Source organism: Pinus tabuliformis, chromosome 4_2 (genome assembly GCF_031772625.1).
Source record: "Pinus tabuliformis cultivar Carrire ecotype Pingquan chromosome 4_2, CPIR1, whole genome shotgun sequence".
NCBI lineage: Eukaryota > Viridiplantae > Streptophyta > Pinopsida > Pinales > Pinaceae > Pinus > Pinus tabuliformis.
Window position 1 is genome coordinate 501,923,430 of NC_142304.1, and position 15,596 is coordinate 501,939,025.

Sequence of the window (15,596 nt, forward strand, 5' to 3'; positions counted from 1 at the left end):
ATAGAATTTTACAAAGAGAAACTTAATTGATGGTGGTCATACATTTCAGCTTAATGTCAGACAAACTTATAAGGCAAGTGAAGGACAATGTCAATATCAAGTCAAAAAGCCACATCATTTGCATGTTCACAACTTGAAGACATTGATGAGGTATAATCCGTATGCTCATGTGGTTAGTTATATGCTTCTTGTTGATCCACTTCAAGTTCCCAACAAAGAAGCATTTGATAATTCAAAATGTTTTGAATACAATTATTATGTGCTTGGGGGGAACCATTTTGTAGAAGCTCAAAGACAATTGATGGAGGAATATTCTAATAACCCATGTTTTGAAACAATGAAATGTATCATTTATGCTGGTTTATCATATACAAAAGAAAAGTTAGTGGCATCGGATCATAATTCAGATAATGAATATAGGATGTCTATGACTTTCATCCAAAGGGTTAGATTTATTCATAGTGAATTTCAAGAAAAATGTGGTGGGGATAGGATAAATGTTACTGCAGATTTTCGAAAGGAATGTTGTATGGAAATAGGCTATCAAATTGAAGAGAAAACCAATTCAAAAGGTGGAAAAGGCAACAAAAATAGTGATTTATTCAGAGGTGTTGATAACATTTTCCAATTGGCATTTAGAACTGGAGATGTTTGGAAGTTGATTGATGATATTTTTAGCATGTGGGAAGACATTGCCATTAAAAACCAGAGGGTCAAAAAGTCTAAGCCATTGATATGTAGCAACAGTAAATCAGCTCCTGAAATGAAGCAGCTTCCAGATGATATGACTATCACACCTTGGAGGGCGATGCAAGGAGTGAAAGATGAAAAAATTGTCAAAACAATATTATCTCGTGTGAGGTCAGGGGAATTATCATTGGAGGAAATGTCTGAAGAATTTCAAAAGTAAGTTTGTTGAATTATTTTTATTTATTTCTAGATTATATTTATCTTTTAAATAAAACATGTTGTTCTTGGTAGTATTTGTTATATAAATCATTATATTAACTTTTTGTTACTTTATCTATGCAGTCACAAAGTTTACATGAAAATTCAAGAACAAATGGTTAGATTGTTGAATGAACATAATTGGGATGATGTTGTACGCAACTATCCAGATTCAAGTTCTACATCAACATTAAAATCTTTTTATCTTGCATTTAAAAAGGTATCTTGATTTATACATTAATTTTTATTCATATGTGTACTATTTTTAGTTTATAACTTACACATATATTTGTTTATTTTATAAAAGATGAGGAAGGATGATAATGGAGCGCCAGATAGTTTCAAAACCTTTATTGAAAAAATAAAGATTGAAAGACTGAGGAAGAACTATATTAAGAATGTTGAACTTGATCCAACTCTTAATCATTTCATTTGGAATGGGCTAGACACTATTCAATATCAAGTAATACAAGGCGACTGTGAAGACATTGCTAAACTCATACTTAAAAGGGATTATGCCCTAGTCATTGCAGATATTCCCCATGGTTTCAATATTCCAAACATTGACTATGATAGTGACCCTTATACTTATCAAGCTCTTAGTAAAGTGGTTGCGGGATTTGTAGAAGTCACGTCATCACCATTATGGAGATTTGTGACATTTCATTTAGACACACAATTGGCAATGATATTGCCAAGCTTCAAGGGGAAAATAAATTCAAGGATGCAGCTTACATGGTAAGACGTTTAAAATGTATATTTTATTAATGTTTAAAAATTCATTTTTTTACAAGTTAATTGAACTTTTACTATTTCATGTTACAGGCAAAAGTCAAATCTTCTTAACAATGAAGACCAACAATTTATAAATGATTGTGAGTTCATTCATATTGATTGTTGGGAAAAAGATGATAGCCATATGTCTATGATTTTTAATTAGGTATACGGAAAGATTCATAGCCAAATACTGACTTATGATGTTGTTGTGAGAAAACTAACATATGAAGACAAAGAAGCAAAAGGAGATATAGTTAACATTTATCAAAAACCACAATTATTGATTAACTATCTTATAGACATATGTTCAAATGAAGGAGAATGGGTTATGGATTTATTTTCTAGCTCAGGTAAGTTTTATTATATGGAATTGAATTTCAATATGTTATTTTTCAATTAATATGTCATTGTACTAATTTAGTTCATTATTTCTTTTGTGCTTGATAATTAGGTACAACACTAGCATGTTTCTTTCAAAAAGGAAGAAATTGCATTGCAATTGAAAAACATCTAGTACAATGCAATTTCATTCAGAAAAGAATTAATGCTCTTCAATTTATTCCAGATGCAATGCAAGAAATTGGGTTGAAGAAAGGGGACTTTAGTGAATCACGTGTGGCAAAAAAGGAAAAGGAACCCCAACCACTATTACATGGAATGTTTGGAAAGACAAAGATTGGGAGATTCGTAGACATCAAAGATCCATTAGAAGAAGAAGATGAGCAAAATGAAGAAAAAAATATTGTGGAAGAAGACAATGATGAAACTCTAGAGGACGAAGAGTTTGGATTATGTGACATTGTTGACTAAATTTAAGCTATGCTTGGAAATCAAGCTTTGCAATGTTTTGACTTTGACATTTTATGAGAAGAATAAACACTCAATTAGGGTTGTTGTGTGTTTAATATTTGTAATATGTGATTTTCGCATTGATTTTTAAGTTAATCATTATTTTTTGAAAAAAAAATTATTATTATTATTCTTTTGACATGAAATTCATAAAAAAAAACTATTATTTAACCATTTTTAGTTAAATTTTTTGTATAAAAATTGTGATTTTGACATGTCAACTCTAGCCAAAAAATTATCAAAACATGTAGTTTTTTTGTTATATTTATGTTAAAAATGGTTATTTTTATGTCCATTGTTAAAAAATATTGTTTTTTAGAAACAATTATTTCATGTGGATTGAAAACTTAATTAAGGATGTATAAATATGTAGAATATCGAAAATTCAAAATATCGACCTTTTAATTTAAAAATGCAAAAAGAAAAACCTCACCACAAAAAAAAAAAAAATTAAATAAAAAACAAGAAAATATGAAGAAAACGACCACTTCAAAAATTATCAAATTTACAAAATAATTATTTACATTTTATACATTAGAAAATTTAAAGCCAAAAAACAAGTCTTTTAAAAAAAGGGTTGGATGCAGAATACCCACTTTCTCAAATCAGCATGAAAATCACTACCATTCTAAAACGTAATGTACATAAAAAAAAAATTAAAGTGCCAAAAACTATGCTCTAAAAATAACATGTGTGTTCTGCATCACCCCTTTTCAAAATTAGGTCACTTTTTTGCTATCTCTACGAAACAGGTAACAGTATCAGTTCCCGTTTCAAAGTTTACATTGATGTGATCCAACGGTCCACACTTCATAACATTATAGCAATTGCTCAGGCTTGGGGCTGGGGTTCTTTGTTCCCACTGCTTTCCTCCGATGCAATATTAAACTCTACTCTGCTCTCGTGATCTCATCCTGATCGTTGATCATAAAGATCCAACGATTGTTGAGCATTAGCACTTCACTTCTCTTCACTTGGTTTTTACGCCACTCTTCAACGATTTCTCTGTGGTTTAGTTTATTTTGGGTTTCCTCATCCTTCTGCCATTATGCGATGCGACTTCCTTCTGAGCTTAACTCTGCAGGTTCTTTAATTAATGTCCCTCCAAAACATTACTTGGTTCTTCAAATTGATTCAACTGTCCATCTCATTCCTCTCTATTCTTCACCTCTATAACTCAACATAAGCTTCTCTAAATTTGATATCGGGACTCATTCACCCTTATAAACCTTTGTTAATCCTTATGCCACACATATAACCAATTCCCACACTATAGCTTTGATTATCCCGGACTTAACCAAAAGCCCCTCTATCGCGCTTTAATCCATTTATAAAAGAATACACATAAACATATGTGAACTAAACTTTTCTGCCTTTTCCAAAGCCTTTGCACAGTTTCCAAGGCTTAGCTTTATCACTAATCGCAATCGCTCCTTCGCGGTCATACTACTCATGAACCATTCCACTTCTGATTTGTGAAAAGCCGGGTTTGTAAACTCAAATATTATAAACCGGCATCTATAACTTTGTCGGGTCTGCTCCCTGAAGTCTTTCCACACGTTGCTCCTCTACATCCCAATCTCCGATCGCTCTGATCCCTGATCTATCACTTAATTGGCCCATTTCAACTTCGCATGTCGACATTCCATTACCGCTGTCACTTAACTTACCCGATATGCGATCAAGGATTAGATCTCCGTCGTTGATCAACTATGTGATCTAATGGTCCATGCTTCATCACATTATTGCAATCGCTCAGGATTGGGGCCGGGGTTCTTTGTTCCCACTACTTTCCTCTGATGCAATATTAAACTCTGATCTGCTCTTGTGATCTCATCCTGACCGTTGATCATAAAGATCCAACGGTTCATGAGCATTAGCGCTTCACTTCTCTTCACTTAGTTTTGACGCCACTCTTGAACGATTTCTCTATAGTTTGGTTTATTTTGGGTTTCCTCGTCCTTCTGCCATTATGAGATGCGACTCCCTCCTAAGCTTAACTTTGCAAGTTCTTTAATTAATGTCCCTCCAAAAAATTACTTGGTTCTTCAAATGGATTCAACGATCCATCTCATTCCTCTCTATTCTTCTATTCCTCTATTATGAGCTAGTCTTATTATTAATTAATATATATTATGAGTTTATATAATTATTATAATATTAATATAATCTTTATATAATAATATATATAAATAATCTAGTTGTCAATATTTATATAGTTATTACCTGGATGAGGGTGATTAAAAGGTCATTAATGAAGACAAGACAAGCGAACAGTAGGCGACCGAGCCACATGGATACCCGTGTCCCCTTCCATGCCAATTTATGGCACAACACTGTCAACATGCAGGCACAATTATGTTGGTTCTCAGGTCGAGACGGTTGCAGTGGCTTAAAATCATGGCGGCGCAGACCAGAATACTTTCTTCCCCTCCCCGCTTAGATGCTCTTGCCCCCCTAAAGCTGAGGAGCTGAACTTCAACACAGCCACAGGGAGTCGTTGTTGGCTTCTCAGTTGTGTGGATTTCGGAAATGGATTCCATTTCACCCAAACCATTCAATATCTCCTGAATTCTACCTAGAACTCCCCTGCTTCCAGGCTAAACAATAGTAATAATCCTAGAGTGAATTATTCCTCACCAGGCCCTCATTCTAATTTTATCTCTGTCATTCCAGCCCAAGACTTCAATCGCCATTCTGTTGGCCACGCCATGACGCGAACTCACCATAGGATGCGGAGTAGACGTGGTAGCAGTCGAGGTTGTATCACTTGCCCAGCCTCACCGTCCATCCCTGGACTAGAGACAACTTAATCCACCACTTCTTCGGCTTAGTCCAGTGGTCATCTCACTGGCCAATACCTGCATACGCGCAGCGGTAGAGGACGAACACAGAATTCTGGGGCCAGAAGAGCGAATGCGGCCTTCCAAACAACTGGCCCTCTTGACCCTCCTCACCCCTCTTACCACACCACCCAGTTTCGTTTTCAGAGCTCACTGAATCGACCCACCATTATCACTACCATCACTATGGCTTTCAATGAAGAATTGAGTCAGCAGGAGGAGTAAGCTACTTGGACTTAGGGAACTGAACCAGAGGAAGAGAAGGCCTGCACTAGAGGGAAGGCTGAGGAGACACGAGATACAGGAGTTGGCGAAAACATGGGAGATGGCGAAAAGGTGAAGATAGCCTTTCTCAGGCACAAATTTGGACATGGTAGTACCTGCATGGCGAGGATTTGGCTGGCAGCTAGCATGCAGGTATTGGATGCTTGGGCGGCAAGCAGGAGGTTGTTGACAAAGATGGCGGCACGTCCGCAGAGGTGACGGAGAGGAATGACTACAGCTATTGTATCGAGGAAGAGCTGGTGGACTGGCGGACTATGGCTATCAAATTATGGACGAGCCTCCACCAGACGCCTAGTGGGCCCTGCTTGACATATGTGAAATAGTTGTTTTCCCAATGATTTTTCAATCCACTTGTTTTATTTTGGCTGAATTAGGACCCCTGTGTAGGCTTTATATGTTTTTGTTTATGATCTGGGATGCCTGTGTGGGCATTGATTATGGCTACTTTTGGACCGGTTTCCCCTCGGTGGGCAGTCATGCTTTTTGGTTCCTGGTTCCATACTGATATAATTTTGTTCAGCACCGCTCAGGCCGGTGCCTCGCTGTATTTTTACCTTTTTTATTAATAAATTAGCATTACTTAGAAAAAAAATATTTATATAGTTATTAATAATCCTAAATACTCATAATAATTAACCCTATGTATACAAACCCTAAGATAAATATTAAAAATACTAAAACCTAATAATAATATTAATATAATAATCATAAATATATAAGAATATAGTTGCTATTATTTGTATAGTTATTAATTATCATAAATAATAAATAATTGGTCTTTATTGTTCTTATTATAATAATATTGATTATATTATTATTATAATAATTATTATATTTGTATATTATTATAATAATATAATATATTATAATATTATAATCAATTATTATTATTATTATTATTATTATATTTTATTATTATAATAATAATACAATATAATTGTTATTATTTTTTTTTTATAATTTTATATTATCTAAATAATATAATGATAATCTAATATTATTATAAGCTATCCTTATTATTAATTAATATATATTAATAATTTACATTATTATTATAATATTAATATAATAATATATAAAAATAATCAGGTTGTTAATATTTATATAGTTATTAATAATCTTAAATACTCATAATGATTATTAATGTGGTTGATATAAATTTATGGTCATATATCAACTATATTGGAAAATATGGTTGTATATATGTTTCCTATAGATATTTATCAATCACATTAGAACATAGCGTATCAAAGAGACATTCATGTTTATTTGATTGATGAGGGAGATATTTATTTATTTTCCATTTATTTAAAGCTCCCAGCACTGCGAGATTATAATTATTGTGTTGTGGAAATCTGTTCCGACTACAACCGTGATCTGCATTTAGATCCGCTTTCCGAACTATGCTCTTTTCACCTCAGAAACAATGGTGTTGTCGGAATAATTATCTTCCCGGCAACACAGGCACAGTGCTGGAGCATATTGGCATTCTGTAGACTCTGCCTAAAATTGTTGAATTGTTGAACTTATGTTAATGGTAGATTTTGAAAATATTCCAGAATCTACACTGGAGAAAAAGAAAAACAATTTAACTCTATCTTGAAAATCAAAATCTACACTGGAGAAAAAGATGTTTATCCCAAAGGCTTTCTATGGAGCCAAAAGCGGTTACCAGAGTTACAAGAAGAGCTACGAAGCTCAATGTTTGCAGAAGGTTCCACCTGAGTGTCCATCGTTGCACTTTTTTCTGTACAATGTACATCTCCACGGGAAAGTACACCACCAATGGCTAGAAGTTCAGAGCATCGAAAACTCCCACCACGTCATTGAATAATGGAAATAAAATGGCAAATGTCAGTAGTTGACACCACAAATGCAGTTCTCCAACCCAGCTTGAGTAGATTGACATGGTAGAACCCCAAAAAAGGAACGCATATGCCCATTCTCTTACTGATTAGCACACTGTCTCCCCATTTCTGAGAAATCCAACCTTCAATGAAATTGAAAATCGGTTGACACATCACTTGCAAGAGATTCAGATATTAGGGCAATAGATTTATATGGGTGTCAGGAATCAATAGAGTTTCAGTCCAGCAGAGCTAAGAGAAATGGCGAAAAAGTTCTTACTTCGTATGCTCCCACCAGGTGAACCACAATGCATGCATTGAAAAAGTCAATAAGCCAGTATGGCTCGTAGAATTCAAACCCTGTTAATAGGTTACCAGGTGCATTTTCCCCAAATGATGCATAGCCCAGAAAACCACATAGCATATAGAACGATGTTATTTTCACTATAGCAATCAATGTTGCTTTTTTCATAGTTCTGTTTTCTGCAGGTGGAGACTTCAAAGTATCTTGCACAGTGATTCATTGGAGGGGGGCACAGAGTTATACTTTGAAGCTTACTGCTTTCCAAAGTATTCGAATATATAAATCATTTGAAGACCTTTTTTAGGAATAATTATATAACAATTATTTGGTGTCAATTTTTCGAACTGATTATTGGGATTCATTATAAATAATATGATGATGAATCCAAACAAAATTTTTCAACCATTATTTATGAATCACAAAAGTTTGATTTCATAAAAAAATTTAAATAAAAGTTAACTTTGAGGCAAACCTAGATTTCAAGAACAAGTGGAGAAAATGGAAATGCAAATGCAATGTCACCATGAGCTGGTAAGATCTTCCAAACTTTCTGGGCTCGAGTAAGAGAGATGGTTGTAGAGATTCCACCCAGTTTCCCTGGATTTTTCCATTTTCTACAGGTTTTGGAACATTTGTCAACATGTTAAGGACGACATAAAACAAATTTAATATACAAAGTCAATAAAACCAGGATTATACAGGAGAATAATTTCATAGTTGCTGTAAGAAACCAATAGGGCTAATGATTGTATGTAATGGACTAGAGTAAGGTAAAGCAATACCAATTACTTTGGCAAGGCCCAGACCGATTCCTAATGTTGCATATGTAAATGACATTATCGCTGCAACTATTGAAAGGCCCCATAGTTTATTAAAGTTTGGTATTTGACACAAGATGACTTGCATAACTCCATAGAGGATCATAGAGGTAAAGAGATTCATGTCCATTTTTGTGGTAACAATTTGATCAGCTTATTTCTCTGCAATGTAATTCACAATTTCACACCTAATAAGCATTTGAACCCTTTATATATAACATAGAGCAATAACATCATAAACTTTAAATTTCATTTATGAATTCAGTGTATAGGCTCTGTACAGATATGGTGACTGCAACTAGCACGTATGGTCCAGAACATCTGTCAGAAAAGTACAGCGTGCCCACCTTCAAGACCAAAGAAAACAAACCTCTCTAAATAAACTTCAATGCAAAGTACAAATTATGCATGTTCCAAACTTTATAAATGTTCTCGACAACGAGTTTAAGTCAATACAGTTTTCCCGATCCCTATTTTAGTCATCAATTGACCGAATCAGGGTGAACATTATCAACCATTTTAAAAGAACTATGATAAAATTGTCAGCATGTACTCTCCAAAATTATGGTATGCAAAAACAAGATTATGATAAGCAAAACAAAATTATGAAATGAAATATACACAGGTGAACCACACCGAAATCCATCACTAAAAATACTTAGAATTATGATAAAATTGTATCCACTTTCCAAAATTATGATAAGCAAAAGAAAAGTTATAGATTGAAATATACACTGGAGAACACACCAAAATTCATCACTCAGGATCCTAGGTTTTTGTTTAGGAAAATTTTGTTTATTGGGTCTAGTAAAGTCATTTTGACGAGACAGTGGATGATTTTAATGTTGAATGAAAAGAAAATTGTTTGCTAAGTCGGGTCAATTTTAATGTTAATGTAAAAAAAATATTTAGAGATAAAATGTTGTAATCAAGATTAATTAAAATTTAATCAATCCTAAACATCTCAGAAGTTTTATGCCACTCTAACTCCTTCCTATGAAATTTGAAGTAGTGTTATTGAAAACTAAATTCCAATTAAATTCTACACAAACTCATTCATCCATAAAACATACTGTGCGAAAGAATAATAAAAAATTTACCCAAAAATATAAAAATTTACATACTATCAAGATTCACAAATTGTTTGTTGTTTAATACTTAGCATGCACCAACGCGAAAAGCACTAGGCAAAATGACATAACTAAAACTTCGAAACTTTCTAGAAAGCTGAGAAAACTAAGAATCTAAATAGATATGTTGGATGGTTTTGTCATACACAATCACAGTTCTTTTTCAATGACGTCATACGATACACAGTCCTGCGACGCTGCCTCCCATCCATTGAGACCACCATTGGTGCAACGCAGCTTTGATCGCTATTGACTGCTCACTGTAACAGAAATCCCCAAACATACATGCTACTTGCCGACGTTATATAAATGGACAGTAAGATAAGCAATTTTAAGAGCTTAACAGTTTTACTGGATTATTTGGTGAGCAATATCATATCAGGTGTATTTATATTGAGATATATATATCAAACAAAAAATAACATAATATATTGTGAATATACAAGAAGAGGATAAAGGGTTTTTATATTAACAAATTTAAAAAATGGAGTTCAAAATTAATGAAAAAATATACAAGGGGTATAAAAAAATGTTAAAGGAAAAATGGATACCTACAATATCTAATGAAAGTAGGGGTTTCGTAAATTGCTAACGTGTATTGGGTTAGTGTTGAGAGGGGGATAAATAATGTGATTTTTAGAGCTATTTTCCAATATGTAGTCAAATTAAGGGTATTGTTTAATATGCTATGAAGGCACATGATATGTCAGATATCCATTAAGTGAAGCCCATGAATAGTTTATAAGTTAGGAAATACATATCAATTAAAGTTTTTTTAAATTTTATATGTTTTGGGGTGTTTTTCAAAATAAATTACACAAGACCCGGATGCGGGTGTTACTGCTGCGCATTAATGAGGATTTACTCCTCGCAGGCAGCCACCTAACTCGCGGACGCGGATCACACAATCCCATGGCATGCGATATCAATTTGACACGGTACAGAATAATGGTCGCACAGTTAGTATTCAATGCGCGCTTGGCCCGAGAGACGATGTGCGGTGTATTATCCATGGCCTGGTGTCTGGTTTATGTAATTGCCCTCGGCTCTTTCTACCTCCACCTGATTTTCTTCCCGCACCCATATTTCGTTCAGGTAGACTGGAAGCTCACCTGGATTCTAAGTCTTGTCTGGTTTGCTTGCGCTCAGTCATTTCCCCTTCGGCTCTGCCAATTTCCCTTACCTGGTCTCTTTGATAATTTGAAGATGCCTCGCCGTCATGGAGTCTCTCGCCGTGGAGCCACCACTGGTAATCGAGGCAGGGCCTCTCATTCTGCTCCCCAGAACATTGTTCCTATTGTTTCTGCCTCCCCGTCCTCTCCGCCCTCTGGCCATGCTAGGCTTCTCCCGTACAACTCCTTTCAAACAACCCGCTTCACCTTCCATAGCAGGCTCAATAAGCCCGTGTTGTTAGCTAGCATCACTGTAATTCTTGCTGAGGAGGAGGATAAGCCCAGTAGCTCGGCCCACACCACCACCTCTCAGTCTCAGGATGATAGTTTCCTTCAGGGGGAGATGGCTGGGGTCGTGTTCAACGACAACAACATGCAGGAAGATGGCATTGTACCTGAGACTTCTCAGCCTCCGGCAGACTCCAATCAGCGCGAGGTGCTTGCATGTGAGCTGATTCATCCTCCAGGGAGCATTTTGAACCTGGTAATTCCCCTAGATGGCGGTATTGCGGGGGATGCAGATAATCGTCACATGGATTGCCTCTTCCAGCCAGGTGGACAAGGATGTCCCGACTCTCCGCAACATGTCTAATGATTCTGGTTCAATGCCTACTAGTGGCACTCTTGCCTTTGCTCTGTTTCATTTTATGTTATGCATCTATGTTTTGGGACTCTGGACACTATTCTTGTCTTAGTTCTTGTTTTGTATTGGTGTGAGCCAATATAATCTGATGAGCAGTATCAAATCATGGCTCAGCAAGCCTTGTTTTTGCTTTAATTTTGCATATGGCGTTATGACAGAATGCTTATCAGCAAAGCCATAGTCGGCGATAGTATTGTTGTGCTAGACACAGAACTGTTTCACTTTCTTGTCTGTCAGGGACTTACAAAACATGTTTCAAAGTCTCTCAATCCTGAAAGGGCGGATAGAAGGATCTGTATGTCTCAGAATCTCTGGTTGAGGGCTGGCTTCTGCCCCCTAGGTCTCGACCTCCTTGTACATATCTTTTTTCTCTTTTTTTAATAGAAATAGTCTTTACGCAGAAAAAAATAAATAAATAAATTAGACAAGTGTTTTATATTTGTTGTTTAAAATGAATTTTTAATAGTATATATAAATTCAATACCCTGAAAAAAATATTTGAACTCTAAAATTATGGAATTCACAATTCATTTGTGATCCTAAAAAATTCCTATAAAATTCCATATAAATTACAAAAAAACAATTCAAATACTTTTATTGTAATATTTCTTTTTAAAAAATCACCAAATCCCTAAAAACAATTTCACCATCACGGAAAAATCATAACCTGATTACCTCATTAGACAAAGCCGAAATTATTGTCATGGAAACTAACCTGATGCTAACTGAAGTAGTGATGGTGTACGCAACGCATACTCCATACAGTAACAAATACTAAACTAATGCACACAACCAGGCTTTTCTTTCACCTGAGTAGCATTACGGGCAAAATAAGTCCGCCTGTGTAAAAAATTCACTCTCGAAATAGATAGTATAGAGAAAGAAAGTATCAATAGATCTAATCATGAGGAGATATAGCACCAATATTGACTTGTATGGCACCCCGGTAAGAAGTGTTTCTGTGAGGCCCAGAGACTGGATCTGGGAACTTGTAACAATCCACCAGCAAGAAAGTGGAATACAATGTTATAAGAGCAAAGATGATCATGACTACAGGACCCGCAATCCATCCCAACTGCCCGACAGCCCATGACAATGATAACACCCCCGCCCTGATCACTGATGTAATTATGTAAGTCACATCCGTCCATAGGGTCCCTGTTTACCCAAATTTCATATACAAACTTCAAAATCCACTAATAATTTTTATAGAAACCATAGCATATGAAAACAATCTAGTTGAATATACAGAATTCCTAGCGCAAGGTCTAAAAACATCGAAGATAAATGCAATGGAAAGGGAATTAAGGGATGCTTGAATACCTGTTCTTGTTGTTTCCACTGCATCGTCATGTTCACAGGCATTGGAAAGTGAATAGTGTTGTTTGTTCTTATCATTCATGGAAGTCATCCTCCACCACAATGTAAGCCCTCACTCTCTTTCTGCAAATAAATATATAAACAAACACCTTGTTGAATACTTTTTTGTTGTTTTTTTTTTCCTTTCCTCTTAATACTTATAAACTGGGCACTCTGATATGAAGCCTAATTTTGATGAACCCGATATTTATAAATTGGTCACTCTGGTATGAAGCTTAATCTTGATGAACCCAAAAAGAATTGAATTGAAGATGAACCTAAAGAGAATTGAATTTACTAATCCCAATAAACCCAAAAAAAATTGAATTTACTAATCCCAATGAGCTTTCACAGGCTTGCTTGCCAACATCTAGAGACTCATTTTTCTAGTTCTGTTCTAGATTTGAGTCACTTTTTCGGGCCTAGATCCCAAGTCACTACCTAGAATGGAATGATAACTTAGGAGAAATAAAATAATAAGGAAACAATGATGTAAAATAAATAAGTTAAACAAGACCTTAACCAAACCCCTACTATCCATGACAAGCATTTCATCAAACATGTCACAAGCATGTAATCTATATGTGTAACCAACAAAATTAAACATATGGATCTTGTACTTATCTAGAAATCACTAAGAACCATTTTTGCCTCATGTCATTTACTGCATCACCATTTATTAGACCATAGATACATTATCCATTCATTTACAAGTAAAGACATGTTGAGAGCCATATATAGCTGCTATCATAAAACATACATATAAACAACATAATAACAACATATATACTCATGAAAGTACAACCATATAGACCACATATAATCCATCAAAATAATCATAGAAATACATGGATAAATAACATTTCATTAATGACGCAAAAACCAAACCCAGGATGGGACTTCCATGTTCCACCCGACCATAGGATTGCTGACCCAAATCTCTCTTCAGCCATTCACCCCCATGCCATATTCCAAGCGTGAATTTGGGACTCAAACCAAAAGAACCAATCAAGGCAAATTGAGGCTAAACCACCTGACCCTCATCAATAGAAACTGGGTTTTACCATAATCCATCTTGGGTCATACATCATAATAGGTTGTATCATAATCTCCACCCGATAACTAGGAAAAACAAGCATGGATGCCACCGCATTTCTCCACCTACACAATGAGGAATTTTCTTGTCTCCTAGTCTCTCAGGATTTACCACAATCCAATCCTGGATCAGTAGGCCCTAAACCAAGACCCACTCTCCAGGATTTACTACATATTCCAAACCTAGGATTACTAAGCCCAATGGAGAGCAAACCACCTCTTGGATTTACCATATATCCCACCATTCATGGGAAATGATTCCTAGGCCCACCAAGGAAACACAATCATTGCTTTACACAACCCACAGTCTGGCTTAGTGGTCATTAGGCTAGTAGCTTTACTGTGATCCATAGTCCAGTTCAGGGAACCCTAGGCCATGTTCTCTTATCATTTGAAGATCCACCCCACTCAGCTTGAAATCCATCCGGCAATCCATCTCAACCAAAACATGAGAACCCCATCATCCCATGGCTCTCTGGAAATGGCAAGGCTAGGATAAAAATATTATTACACCTGGCAAAACCCATGCCATAACGACAAAAGAACCACATGCAATACCATGCATGCCAAATCTAGAAAGGAAAATACACATGAAAATCAATATCTATAATGAATCCTATTGTAGTTTCTTGATCATGCATTTCCCTGCTTGATCTTTTCTTCCTCTTGCCTTGTTTTCCTTTCTTGATCCAATGAAAAAATGCTCCAAGAAAACTCTGTGTCGAAGAGTGAGAGAGAGAGAGAGAAAGAGAATAATGAGAGAGCTCCAAAACTCAACTGACGAAACGTTGCCAACTGATCCTCAGAAGCCTTTTTATGCATGAGGCCTCTATTTTATTCATTTTCCATTATTTTCCTTCAATTTCCTCCTCACATGAAACATATGACCTTCACCTCCCTTTTCTATTAATTTCCATTATTTTTATAAATAAATGTGCCAAAAATTCCATTTTTCCTTTCCAAAGCCTTAGCCATTGACCTTGCCAATTTCCTTAGCCATAAACAACCAAATCAACACCCACTAGAATGTTTTCCCCAACATTAAGCTTGGAATAAGTGTCCCATCAACCATTGTTATTGTTTTGGCCTTTAGTAACTTTTATTACATGGATTTTTAAAGAGGGTTGTTACATTTATGGACTGTGGTACCCGAGATATAAAGATTTTGCACTAAATTTTTGTAATGATGTTGATTGGGAAGGTGATGTAGATGATCGAAAGAACATTAGTCATGGTGCATTCTTTCTTGGAGAATGTCTAGTTTCATGGTTGAGTAAAAAGCAAGCTTCCATCTCTTTATCTACAGTTGAATTTGAAGATATTGCAGCAACTTCTTGTTACACTCAACTAGTGTGGATGAAGAAAACCTATTAAGATGTACAAGTGTTTAATGATTAGCCTATTCCTATTATTTGTGACAACTACCATCAACATGTCAAAGAATCTTTTTTTTCACTCCAATACAAAACATATTCCCATCAAGTATCATTTCTTGAGAGGTAAAGATGCAAATCATATTATGAAGT

At 35.4% G+C, this 15,596-nt stretch overlaps 1 pseudogene; it reads right to left on the reverse strand.

Annotated features, from left to right (window-relative positions):
* Window positions 1–7,308: 7,308 nt before the first annotated feature.
* LOC149170184 (amino acid permease 3-like) lies at window positions 7,309–13,260 on the reverse strand (annotated as a pseudogene).
* Window positions 13,261–15,596: the final 2,336 nt, after the last annotated feature.